We start from the raw sequence: 11,721 nt of genomic DNA on the forward strand, positions 1-11,721 counted from the left end.
ACAGCAAGGTAAAACCCTATGCTTTTAATAAAAGAAAAAATAGGTAACAATCAGAATTTAAAAATAATACCCTTCATGCCCTAGAAGGCTGCAGAGATTATGCAAATCCTGCCTCGGAATTCGTACGAAAATATCATGAAAAGTATCACTTTTTTGACCATCTGCTTTGGAGTTCAAAGCACTGGAACTCTGGTCAAGAAGATTAGATTTTACTTCATTTACATGAGGATCTTTCTGAATGTCGCTTGCAGTTTCATTATTAGAAACATTTTCAGTCCGAGCTGCAGTTTCTGCCACACTAGACTTAAATTCGACCTTGGCTGCCGCAGCAAATACAACCACCTGGAGCAGACCCATGACCTACACCATGACAAGCATTAAATACTACGATAATGCAAAACCTCTTGAGGAGCAGTTGGTACACACGATAGTATGAGAATAGCTACCTGTTCTAGATGAGCAACACTCCGCAAGCAATGTGGCTGGTTTAAAAGTCTAAGGAGCAGTATCAATGGGACATCCCCGTTTTGTGAGCTTTCAGAAAGGCTAAGATGGTGATCTTCTCCAGTGATTTTATCCTTACCCTTATCACCCGTTCCTCCTGGGTGACTTATGTTGGCAGATTCAGAAATATTTGAGTCCTCAAAGTAGAAAAGAAGACAGGCAATGCCAGCATATAGGTCAGAATCTCAAGTACCCGTCGCATTACAATTGGAGGAACACCTTGAAAAAAGGTTACTTTTGTAAGAACAAAATCCAAATCACAAAATATTGAACATCATAAACAAAAAAGATTTACTCATACCATCATGCAATTGGGATCGACCATTAATATCAAACTGACATCAATAAAGACTGTGTGCATTCTTTACTGTCACTCCACCAGTTATACCTATAGTCTCGGGGTTGATCATATCAAGCAGAAGACGAACAAGAATAGTTCTTGTCTCACTGTGGGTGCATAAGTTTAACAAAAGTCTCTGCAACAGACCTTTCCCAAGAGGCTAAAAGTGAAAAACAACTATATTTCAGTATTAATTCACACATGATCAAAACAATAAAGAGAATGCTGAAAAAGCAGCAGATGTCTGTATTCCGCAATCTATGAAATAAGCTATTTTTAAGTTCAAGATTCTGAACTACCTGTGCCAGTCGTAATAGGCGAATTAATGCTTTCAAGCCATTAGCATTCAAAAGTGGTTCTCCATCAAACTCTTTCAACTTTAAGTTCTCTAATAGAAAAGATCCACGACCAATAGTGACTCCGACACCCCTATCCATCATTGTCTGCCTATCAAAGCCCAATCCCAATCTATTTCCTCGACTATTGAGGCCTTGGCTGTTCCAAACAAACTGCGAGCATGATAATGATTTAAAGCTCGGTCTCTGAGCATTTGCGCTTCAGCAAGTAATGGAGATGGCAATGCCGATAAAACAGCCTCTGAAGAAGTCAAAAGAACCTGACAGATAGAAGCAAAATTAGCAAATTTGGCCAAAGCCAATAGGTCTACAATTCGAAACAACGAACCTCTTCACGTAGATCAGCAGAAAAGGTGGCAATAATCGATGCATTGTCCATATCAACGGGCTGACCATCCGATTGTTGCGCAATCCTTTGAACTCTTTGTTGGGCAAGTACTTCAGCTTGAATATCAAGTGGAAGAGCAGCCAAAAACTCAGGATCAATATCTTCAACCGTAGGAGGTGCATAAGTAGGAGCTGGAACTTGAACTGGCTGAGCTTGTTGTGAAGCAAGAACCTCAGCACAAAGTTCTTCTGGAAGCGCATCCAAAAATGTTGGATCTATACCATTTGAATTTGAAGCCTCGTTATTCAACCTACTTTCATCTGCTTGACCTGAATCCCGAACAATCAAACCACTTTGTTGTAGTGATGGCCCCTCTAGATTGATCTCGATCCGAGGTAATTGTTGGGCATTCTGACTGTTTTCTGCTACAGCGATACCCATTTCAACATCACTATTTTTTGGACTTGATGAAGCATGATGATTGCTAACATCTTGCAAAAATCATCCAGAAATTAATGGAGCATGAGAACTGGACTGATTATCTGGAACTATGGACCTATCAGAACCCTCTTCTTGAGATGGAATACCATCCCTTGATGTCATATCAACGAGAGCAATCAAACCAGATGATGTCTCCAATGACTCGCTGCCAAAAGCATTTCCTTCCCCCATTTCAATTTTATCACTAACAATCAAACTTGGAACATTTTCCCTTGCTTGTTGGCAGCCACACCAGCTTGTTCAGCGAGGACCTCTGTGTTGCCATTCTCGAGTAAATGCGGTTCAACTAGTTGATTAACTTGATCGTCATTATTGTGACTTGTATCATCATTCTGTAGAGTATCAACAATATCCGCCTGTTGATTGCCAGCAGTGACAGAATCTCTCCCCTGTTTCTCTGGAACTGCTAGGTTTCATGAAAATTTTTCAGTAGTAACATTATTGCTCAATAGAGAAATGAATTTCTCTTCAACTGCCCGTGCAATTGCAGTGGCTTGTCCGCCAGCTTGGGGTTGACCATCATCAGTCCACCGGCCATCACTTGGCCCCCTTCGACCAGACACATGCAAGGGCTCTAAGCCAATAGAAAAATCAACTAGTGGGGGCGGTGCAGACCCACTAAGTCGGTCACCAAATATATTAGAAGGAGAGTTTTCATAAGGAAGAATGGAAGCATCAAACATATAAAAATGTGCCAAATCAAGGTTTTCAGCACCTTCCGAATCCTGGGAGGTATTTCCACCAGAAGCCCTTACTGACACCAAATCCGCAGAATGTGATAGCCTCAAAAGGAGAGGATGTTGAAGACCATTCCCACCTGTAACTGATCGTTCATAGGAAGTTCTATTAGCTTGACGCCGCCTCTCAAAACCAAAAGATTGACGCATTCCAAATAAGTCGTCCACAGTTGTTCCTTCAAAGGTTTCAGCTACATCAATTAACCCTCCTCCAGTTCCTGGCTGTCCAAGTACCTGCAAATGATCTAAGCCATCAAGGGCTTCCCTCCACCTCACCTCAATGAAACGATTTTCATGGAAATCATCTTCTTCATCAACCATATCATCATTATATTCATCTCCAATGCCAGTATCATCATGATCCTCTACATCTGTATCAGCTAGGGACATCAAACCATTGTCGTCTTCGGCTATATCTTCATCCTCATCTTCTCCATCATCGTCGTCGTCGCCGTCATCACCCATGAAATCCTCTTCATCATTCATATCGTGATCTACTATATTCTCCACATGAAATGTCATTTCAATCTGTGTTGTATTGGGTGAGGCACGACTTTCTTCCATTCCCCCCCTCATGTAATCCAACCCAGGTTCCATACGTGAACTAGCATTTGGAATCTCCTCAAGTCTCATCTCTTCATGAATGGACACATTTAAATTTGTAGTTTGATTACCATCGTTGTGAGGGATAATTTGGGGATACGCTTCTAAACCAGTATTACTGATGGCCCTATGTAGCTCGCTCCCGTCCTCAGCAGTTTGCAACTCTTGAGAAGTTGGAATTCCATCATGTTGAGCATCGGACCTTCCACTTGGGCCAATTATTTTTTTCTTACTTAATGCATCAGATTTAAGAACTTGTTCGCTTGCATTAGCAGCCTTTGTCAAGCTTTCCAAAGACTTGAATATGAGATTAACAACTTTCGACACATGAGGGTGGTCCAAATCAATAGCTTGAAGAATGTCCGATAAGCAATGCACAATACCACTATCTATCATGCTTTTTGCAATGTCAGGTGAACACCCAGATCCAGGTAAATTTCCTGAAGAAGAATTCTTTGACAAAATGGAAAACACCAAGTCAACAAAAGCATGCATTTTCTTGTCAGGTAACAGAATGCTACAAGATGGATTATCCTCAACTTGTGAAAATGAAGATAGAGATTTGAAAAGTTCATTGATCACCCTTCTCCTTCCTTCACTAGAACGGCCAGCCAAAACAACCAAAAACCATGAAGCTTTTTCAGAAAGCTTGTCTCTCCATTCATCCGAGCCAAAAGATTTATCTACTGCAAGGGGAAGAAGACGATGTAGAAGATGATGAATTACACCCCCTTGTCCAGGATAGCCTATATGACCAGACACGCGCAATTGAGACATTTCCAAATCTCGTTTCAAAATAAAATCACCAGCATGAACATACATCAATAAAATGTCACCCAATTATTTGAGCACAAAAGTCATCTTAGCTAAGGCAGCCAATTGGTCTGACAAACCATCTGATCCTAAATTTACCATCTCATCGACCTTTAATTTACCTTTTTTTTGGTGGTAGGTTCATCTACCTCCATAGAGTTTAGATGGCCTGTGCAATCATCCTCCTCCAGCATAGGATACGTCAACACAATTTCCAGAAGAAAATCAATCACTTGAGTAAGATTTGATGTAGCCTTTTTATGTCCTTTAGAGTACTTACTAAACCCATCATGAGCCTTATTTTCAACAATACGACATTCATTAGTAGATGCTCCAGCTTCGACACCAGCTGCCTTTGACTTTTCTTTCTCTTTATCTTTTAACAACATGACAATGGACCTCCCTCCCAATGACTCCAACTGACAGAAGGCAACTGCCGCTCTCATGAAGACCTCTGGATTTCTAGATATAAGAGGTGCCATTGTTGTCAAAAATGTCCTCACAGATGTGCCACCAACATGTCGATTTCCACTTAGAGTTTGGCGTATCTCCAATTCCATGGCTGTTTGCAATGTCTGAGGATCTTCAAGAAGATGTCTAATGATAACAGAAGCTAAGATGACGAATCCGGGAAAGAAACAACTTCTTGGAATGCCAAAAAGGGCAATCATGCCACCACTTTCAAGAAATTGTAAAGCCAGAACATGTGATTTTGTTAACCGAGCACATAACTGTAGAACAGCCTGCATTACCATCGGTGATACATGCTTCTTTATCATGTCACAAGCAATTCCTAGTGCCTTAGAACTCTCATCCATCATCAAATAACCAGTTGGCTTTCCAAGCATATCTGCAAACCCACATCCATCCAAAGCAGAGTCAATTTTATCTTCAACAGTTGGAATTGATTTATTTTTTGTCTCAGAAGATTGGTTTTCAGTTGAGTCAGATGAAGGACCATTTTGTGCTCCCTCATTAGCATCACCACATAATTTGGGCCTGGTCTGCAACAAATTATCCAAGATGAGAAGCAACACACCGATACATTTAGGAAAAAGAGCCCATTTGAAGCCTCGTTCTTGCCCAAAAAATTCATTAAGATATCAATTACAGTTGAGACAATTCCATTTTGTGCAGCGATTTCCCTAGCACTTCTATCTTCTAAAATAATCAATGCTAAAGTATGTGAGATCATACACAGTGGACTGCTATCCTTGGAGAATTCAAGTGGGCACAACTTTAACTGCTGAACAAGATAAGAAATAACTTTCAGGCGGTCTTCCCCAGTGTTCCGGTTTCAAACAGTCACAAGCAAATCTGTCAGCCTGAAAACCACTGTATCATTGCCTTGGAACAATTTCATAGCTGTTGCAAGGATGTCATCGACAGGAGGTGCTTTTTCTTGTCCTTTCTCTATTACAACAAGCACAGATTTATCAACACTATCAATCTTAGGTGTTTCTGATGAACTACCAAGAGATAAAGCTAGTGCACGAGCCAACTCATCATCCTCCTGCACAGGATCTTCCGCATGATTAAACAGCCATTCCATTGCCATCTCAACACTATTTGTTTCCGCCCTTCTTAGTGCTTCCTCTGCTCGTGCTCTTGAGAAGCCCATCTCAATAATGGTCCCAATGGTTGCTTCATCAGGAGGAGGCATAAAATGTTGGCTCGCAGTTCTAGACAACCCACCACGACTCCGTTTTACATCACTAACACCATTGTAGACATGAATCATAAATGAAATGATTGAAGTGATGAAACATGGACCACATTTAGGAAACAAAGGATGACACCAAATGGGACGTATCACATCTAAAACTTGGGACTGCAACATGCAAATGAAGGCTTCTGGGTCCTTTGGAACAGGAAATAAGCCCAATGACAAACCAACAGCTACATGTTGCACAAGTATTTGAGAAACTGAGGTTGAAGATAACAGCAAACCAGAATTAACAAAATACTCCAGTTCACGACAATGACTCTGTAGTGTATCAAGCAGCCAAGAGCTTTGAGAATGTTTGCCTCCCTCTCCAATCTTAACAATATCAGTACCGGAAGCCGAACCAGTATAAGGAAGGATCCAAAGCAACTGACTTGTTGCTTCAAAAGTTGTAAGAAGTTCCTGAATGTCCCATGGACATAGAAATTATTAATCATAGCATTGTAACAAGTGCGCCGCCGGCTATCAAATGTAAGAGCCACCATGTCAGCCACAATTTTTCCCAGTTACCGACACTTGACTGAAAGTGATATATCATGTCCACTAGAGTTGGAGTAACCCGAGAAACCCAAGGCCTCATGAAAATTTTTTGCCAGAGCAGTTCCAACACTCTTAGCAGCAGATACCAAGGATGCAGTTTCAGTCCTTCTACGATTTGGAAAAGTAAAACCTTTCACTAGAGCTGTGAAGAATGAGCGTATTGTTAAAGCAAGCCTATTGAGATTTTCATAAATCAGTATTTCAGGACTCGTTTGCTTCATTTCACCATAAGATATCTCTGCATTACTTGGTCCAGCTTTAGAATCCATTTGGAAAGCTTCCAAACACCTACCAATCCTGCTACCTCGAAGCCGAGCCAAACTATGCCGACTGCGACGACCTGAACCTTCACTTGAACGGACCATCGGTCTAAACTCACGTTCAACTCCCCAATGTGAGTGATGTGCATTTCTGATAGCAGCAGGATTCATGTATCTAATAGATGGAATATTAGCATGATCATCACTCTCCCTCCCAACAACAGTAGACAGCCCCATATCTGCACTTACAGGCTCCAATTCAACATTCCGCTTTTCCTCCACCTTCAACTCACAACACAAAGATACTTGCCAAAGAATTTAACGATAAACCTTGCCAAGATCCATAAACACATCAGCATCAGCAGAACCCAATTCAGAGACAATGGTAGTAGTACCTTTTAGCAAAGAATTGCAAATATACAGGATGCCTTCCAAACTAGAGAGACACCTTAAGATCTTTACTCTTTCAAAAAATTCCACCTGAGCAAATTGGGATCCCCCAACTGAAGTCAAAAGCTCATCTGTTAACTTCAAATGTTCTCTCAGAAATATACAAAATGCACGAGCAAGTGAGGTAGAATGCTGATGAGAAAAGTTATTAAACGCAACAGCGATGCTTTGACTAAGAGAAGCTGAAAGGGGCATGAGAGGTAAAGTAAACAATTGCAAGACACTCTCGATCCCTCTTTTTTTGAAAAAAATTCGGCACGTATCAGAATTCTGAAGAATTTTTTCGAGTAAACGGGAAACATTACTAATACAATCAGGCAAAAATGATTCCACATTCATCGATGAGACATCTAGAATTAATTCCGACGATCCACTTTCAGGTTTATGTGAATCTTTAACATCTACAAAGGGTAAATCTCTATTCTCAGATTCAATTTCCATGGGAACAGGTTCAGAAGAGTTTAAAGAATATGCAGACTAAGAAGCTACTTCAAGCCCATATCCAATTTTTGCAATATTATTCAGTATTTCTATCAGCATGTCAACTCCTTGGCCACGCAATGACGAAGCATGGCGCATTAGTTCATCCAGACCACTAGATAATGAGCCAAGAGTATCAGCAGCAAGGGCTCGTAGGTATGTTTTGGAAGTAAAAACTTTTACAAAGCACCTCAAAGCATTGCGTTCTTTCACAGCCTGAAGACCATTGTTGTTTAAACAAAGAACATCAAGACATTGTGGTATACAAGTAATCGCCTCCGCAGAACAAAGAACACCATCCATAATAGCAACCATAAAAGCAGAAAGAAGACCAGCTGCTTCTAAGACAGAGAAGCACATAGGATCTTCATGAATCAAATCACTCATGATAGTTGCCACCAGTGAAAATACGCCACCACCAAATTCTTTTGATCTTTTAAATATTATGCATATGCAATGTGGCAACAAGCTCTCTTCGGAGCCATACAAGTGAGTCGTTGTCCCAGGTGCATAAGTACCAAGAGATATAGCATGCAATAAGGCTTTCATCAACAACCGATGGTGATACGAAACCAAAGCTTCAGAATAAAGAGGTTACGAACTATCAAGCTCAGCAAAAGTATCTGTGAAAATCTGCGAACTACTACACCCAGCACTATCAAGGTCAACAGAAATATTATGTTGCTTTGAACCATTTTCAATGTGAGATACTTCTACCATCAAGCGAGTTATTGTGTCATCCAAACCTCCCAAATCTCGGAAAAGAGCAGCAGCTGGATTGCTATAATCCATAAACGCTTCTAGAACATGAACAGCAGCGTTAACCAAATGCAAGTGCTGAGAATTCACATCTTTCAGCAGATGTAAAAGAGTTGGTATAAATCCCGCTTCACGCATGGCTGAGCAACCTGATGAAGATGATACTAACATCGTAATAAGAGATAACAGAGACTCCGCAAAAACAATAGACCACTTTGATGGATTGTTAACAACAGAATCAACAGCTTTCAGCATAAGGCTAGACAGAATACCACGGTGCCCACCCAATGTGACAACAAACAATACTGTCGGCTGACGAGACCTATCTTGACAAAGGGCAACCAGGGAAAGAAGGCATAAAATTCGAATTTTTCCAGGTATTGCATCTTCATAGCTCAACGAGGTAACCAATTCAGTGATGAACTCTGGCTCGGTGTTGAGGTAAGAAACCAGATCATTAGTATCGTTGCAGGCTTGAACAAGAACTATAAAAGCATAGAGGCAGATGCATGTGTACTGATGACGTGTAGCTACTGAGATAAAGGACCTAGCAAACCGCAATCTTGTCAGAAGAGAAAACCTCATGTGATGCGGAACTTTATACTGTAAGACTAACTTATTAAGAAGTTCAAGGTCCGAATCCTTCCCAGCGTCAACTGCAGATAAGTGTATGACTTGTAAACCTCTAGTCGTCTGTTCGGAAGAAGTGGATTCATTTGCAGTTTCGCTCGCAGCATAAAACTGAAAATGCAGAGAGCAACCCAACTCGAAAGCAATTGGGTCCAATCCATTTTGTAAAGCACATGAAATCAATCCTAGACCTTCTTCCCCCCCCCCCCAATCCCTGGGCAAAAGCAAATAATCTTGATCGTAGAGAAGCATCTCTTAAAATGTATTTTGTATTAGATTTCTTCAAAAAAGCTGCCAAAGTTTTAGAGAAGCCTCCACAACATCCGAATCAGTGGAAGAAAGCAAAGACGCTAAGTGATGCTGCACAGCCATTAAAAAATATTGATAAAAATACGGCAACTGAAACACATAAAGCACACAATGAAGTGCAAGTCTATGGCAACAAATGACAAAATACATAAAACTAGGGTAACAACGACGAAAATTAAAATATGTAAGAGCTTTATCTAGAGGCAAAATGATACTTATAGTTTTTGGTTTTCTTGAACATAAGAAGCTTAAAAGATTGCAACCTCAGAATATGTTCAGAACACTGGCAATAGATATGTATTCCCACAATCTAAAATCAATTCCCTCCTCTACTTGGATTTTTCTGATAGCTACCTCCCTCCTCTCTCACTTAGCCTACCTTGTAAATCAACCACCTTCCCAGGCAAAATCATCCAAAACCAACCACCTAGATGCATATTAGTTTTTTTTTATAAAACAGTTATCAACAATTTTATATTCACTCAGTATATTTTTGGCATCGAAAAAGCGATGGAGTGGATACAAAACATCATGGGCATGTTGGATTTTAAATAACATTAAACAGCTCAAATATAAACTATGGTAGAATGAGGGTAAAGAAAGGAACCTCATAAGAGCTGTAAAGATGCTTATTGGTGCAATTTTCTGATATTATCCTTATAACACGAAGAATGTATAGAACGGCTTCCCTTGGGAAGGGTGGATCAGATTCCAAAGAGTTGTCCTCAAGCTGCAAATCCTTCCTTGGCTTGATGTATTTCTCAAAATAGGTATCGAAATGATTAAATAAGTCAACCCAGTGATGAAAATCTCCCTGCAATTACAAGTATCGTTAATATCAAAGCAGAAAAGATAAATTTGCATAGTTTGCTGGAGTTAAATTTGCACCTTGTCAAACACCCAAAAGAAACTTTTCAAAGAATCTTCTATATTCTCTGGAGGTGTAGAGGAAACATTGTTGATAAAGGTTTTACTCTTAAAAGGCTGGGGGAAAAAAACGACAGGAATATCAGTTATCCCGAAAATAGTAAAAATTATACATAGATAACGCAACAAAACGAGAAAGGAACCAAGAAAAACACAACAGAACATAAAGGATAACTAACCAAATTAATTTATTAAAAAAACACCAGAAAAAAATCATATAGATTAGAGAAGAGTTGGAGCTCAAAGATACGCATATAAAAAGAAACAGAAATATAGCTGTTTTTGCTCTGATGAGGATTCTCTGGCGCGTTGTGTAACTATTCAGAACATATTAACCCTTGTCAGTAGCAATCTATTGTAATATTATCATCAAAGGAAACAAGTATGTTAATGCGATCAAAAGAGTGTTATGCGACACTAAAAGAATGAACTTTTAGAAATTCAACCTTCAAGAGAAGCTTAAAACACGACATTCCCCCCTAACTAGAACCGTCTCAAGCAAGTAAAATTAACCATTAAGAAAACTTCTCCCCTCAGACAAATCAAAGAGGAGCAAGAAAATAATTCCACTGACCACTTCAAGTGCCCTCCTTCGCTTCAACTTCATTTCTCGCTATCAATCAGACGTGCCCATTGCCCAATTCAAGGGTGGGTTAGTCGACCATTCAATAACTTTTTTTATATTTTAAAAAAAGAAAATCAAAACTGAGAACATGATTTAAAAAAAAAGGAATTAAGGGATTTTAAGAGGGCGATCAGAAGGTAGAAATCTTATGGGATTGAAAAAATTAGAGAAAGTCTGAATGAAACAGAGAAGCCTATGAGTGCGTGTGAATCGATTGCAGGGTGGGTTTTTGTCGCAGAGAAGGTGAAAAGAAAGAATGAATGAATGAATGAAAATAGATAGAAGACTGAGGATGTTTATTATCTTTTTTTCATATTCTGACATCAAATTTAAATTTGAGATATGAATAAAGTTTATTATTCATTAAACAAGATTATATTTTTTTGGTAGTAAATGAAAAAGCATCCAATTCGTACTAAAGAAAGAAAGAATATTATATTTTTCTTAACTGACACACAACCTGCAACAGCTTTTGAACTTGTTAGTGATATAAATTGAAAACGATATTGAAAAAACAATGGTTGGATGGTTAGATTCAGTAATTAATTAATTGGAGGATTGTGTGAACTTATTGGAGGCCACTTTTGAAATGCATGCTTCGCATTCTATACAAAGATATGTGCTGTGCTGAATTCATCTCTAAATCTCAATCAGTTTCTTTTGATTTGTATATAGCAATAGCAGCAGATTTAGATTACTAAGTACACATACCGACCCATCTTCGGGTGGTTGACTTTTCATTTGATTTTATTTGATTTGATTTTTCATATTATTTTACACCAAAATTTAATATTATTATTATAATAAATATAACAGCTGAAGTTGTATTTGGC

The 11,721-nt window shown here is 39.3% G+C and overlaps 1 pseudogene; it reads right to left on the reverse strand.

Annotated features, from left to right (window-relative positions):
- LOC140982558 (E3 ubiquitin-protein ligase UPL1-like) lies at nt 1-11,140 on the reverse strand (annotated as a pseudogene).
- Between the last annotated feature and the right edge of the window lie 581 nt (nt 11,141-11,721).

The sequence above is a fragment of the Primulina huaijiensis genome, chromosome 8 (assembly GCF_012295235.1).
Source record: "Primulina huaijiensis isolate GDHJ02 chromosome 8, ASM1229523v2, whole genome shotgun sequence".
Classification (NCBI taxonomy): Eukaryota; Viridiplantae; Streptophyta; class Magnoliopsida; order Lamiales; family Gesneriaceae; genus Primulina; species Primulina huaijiensis.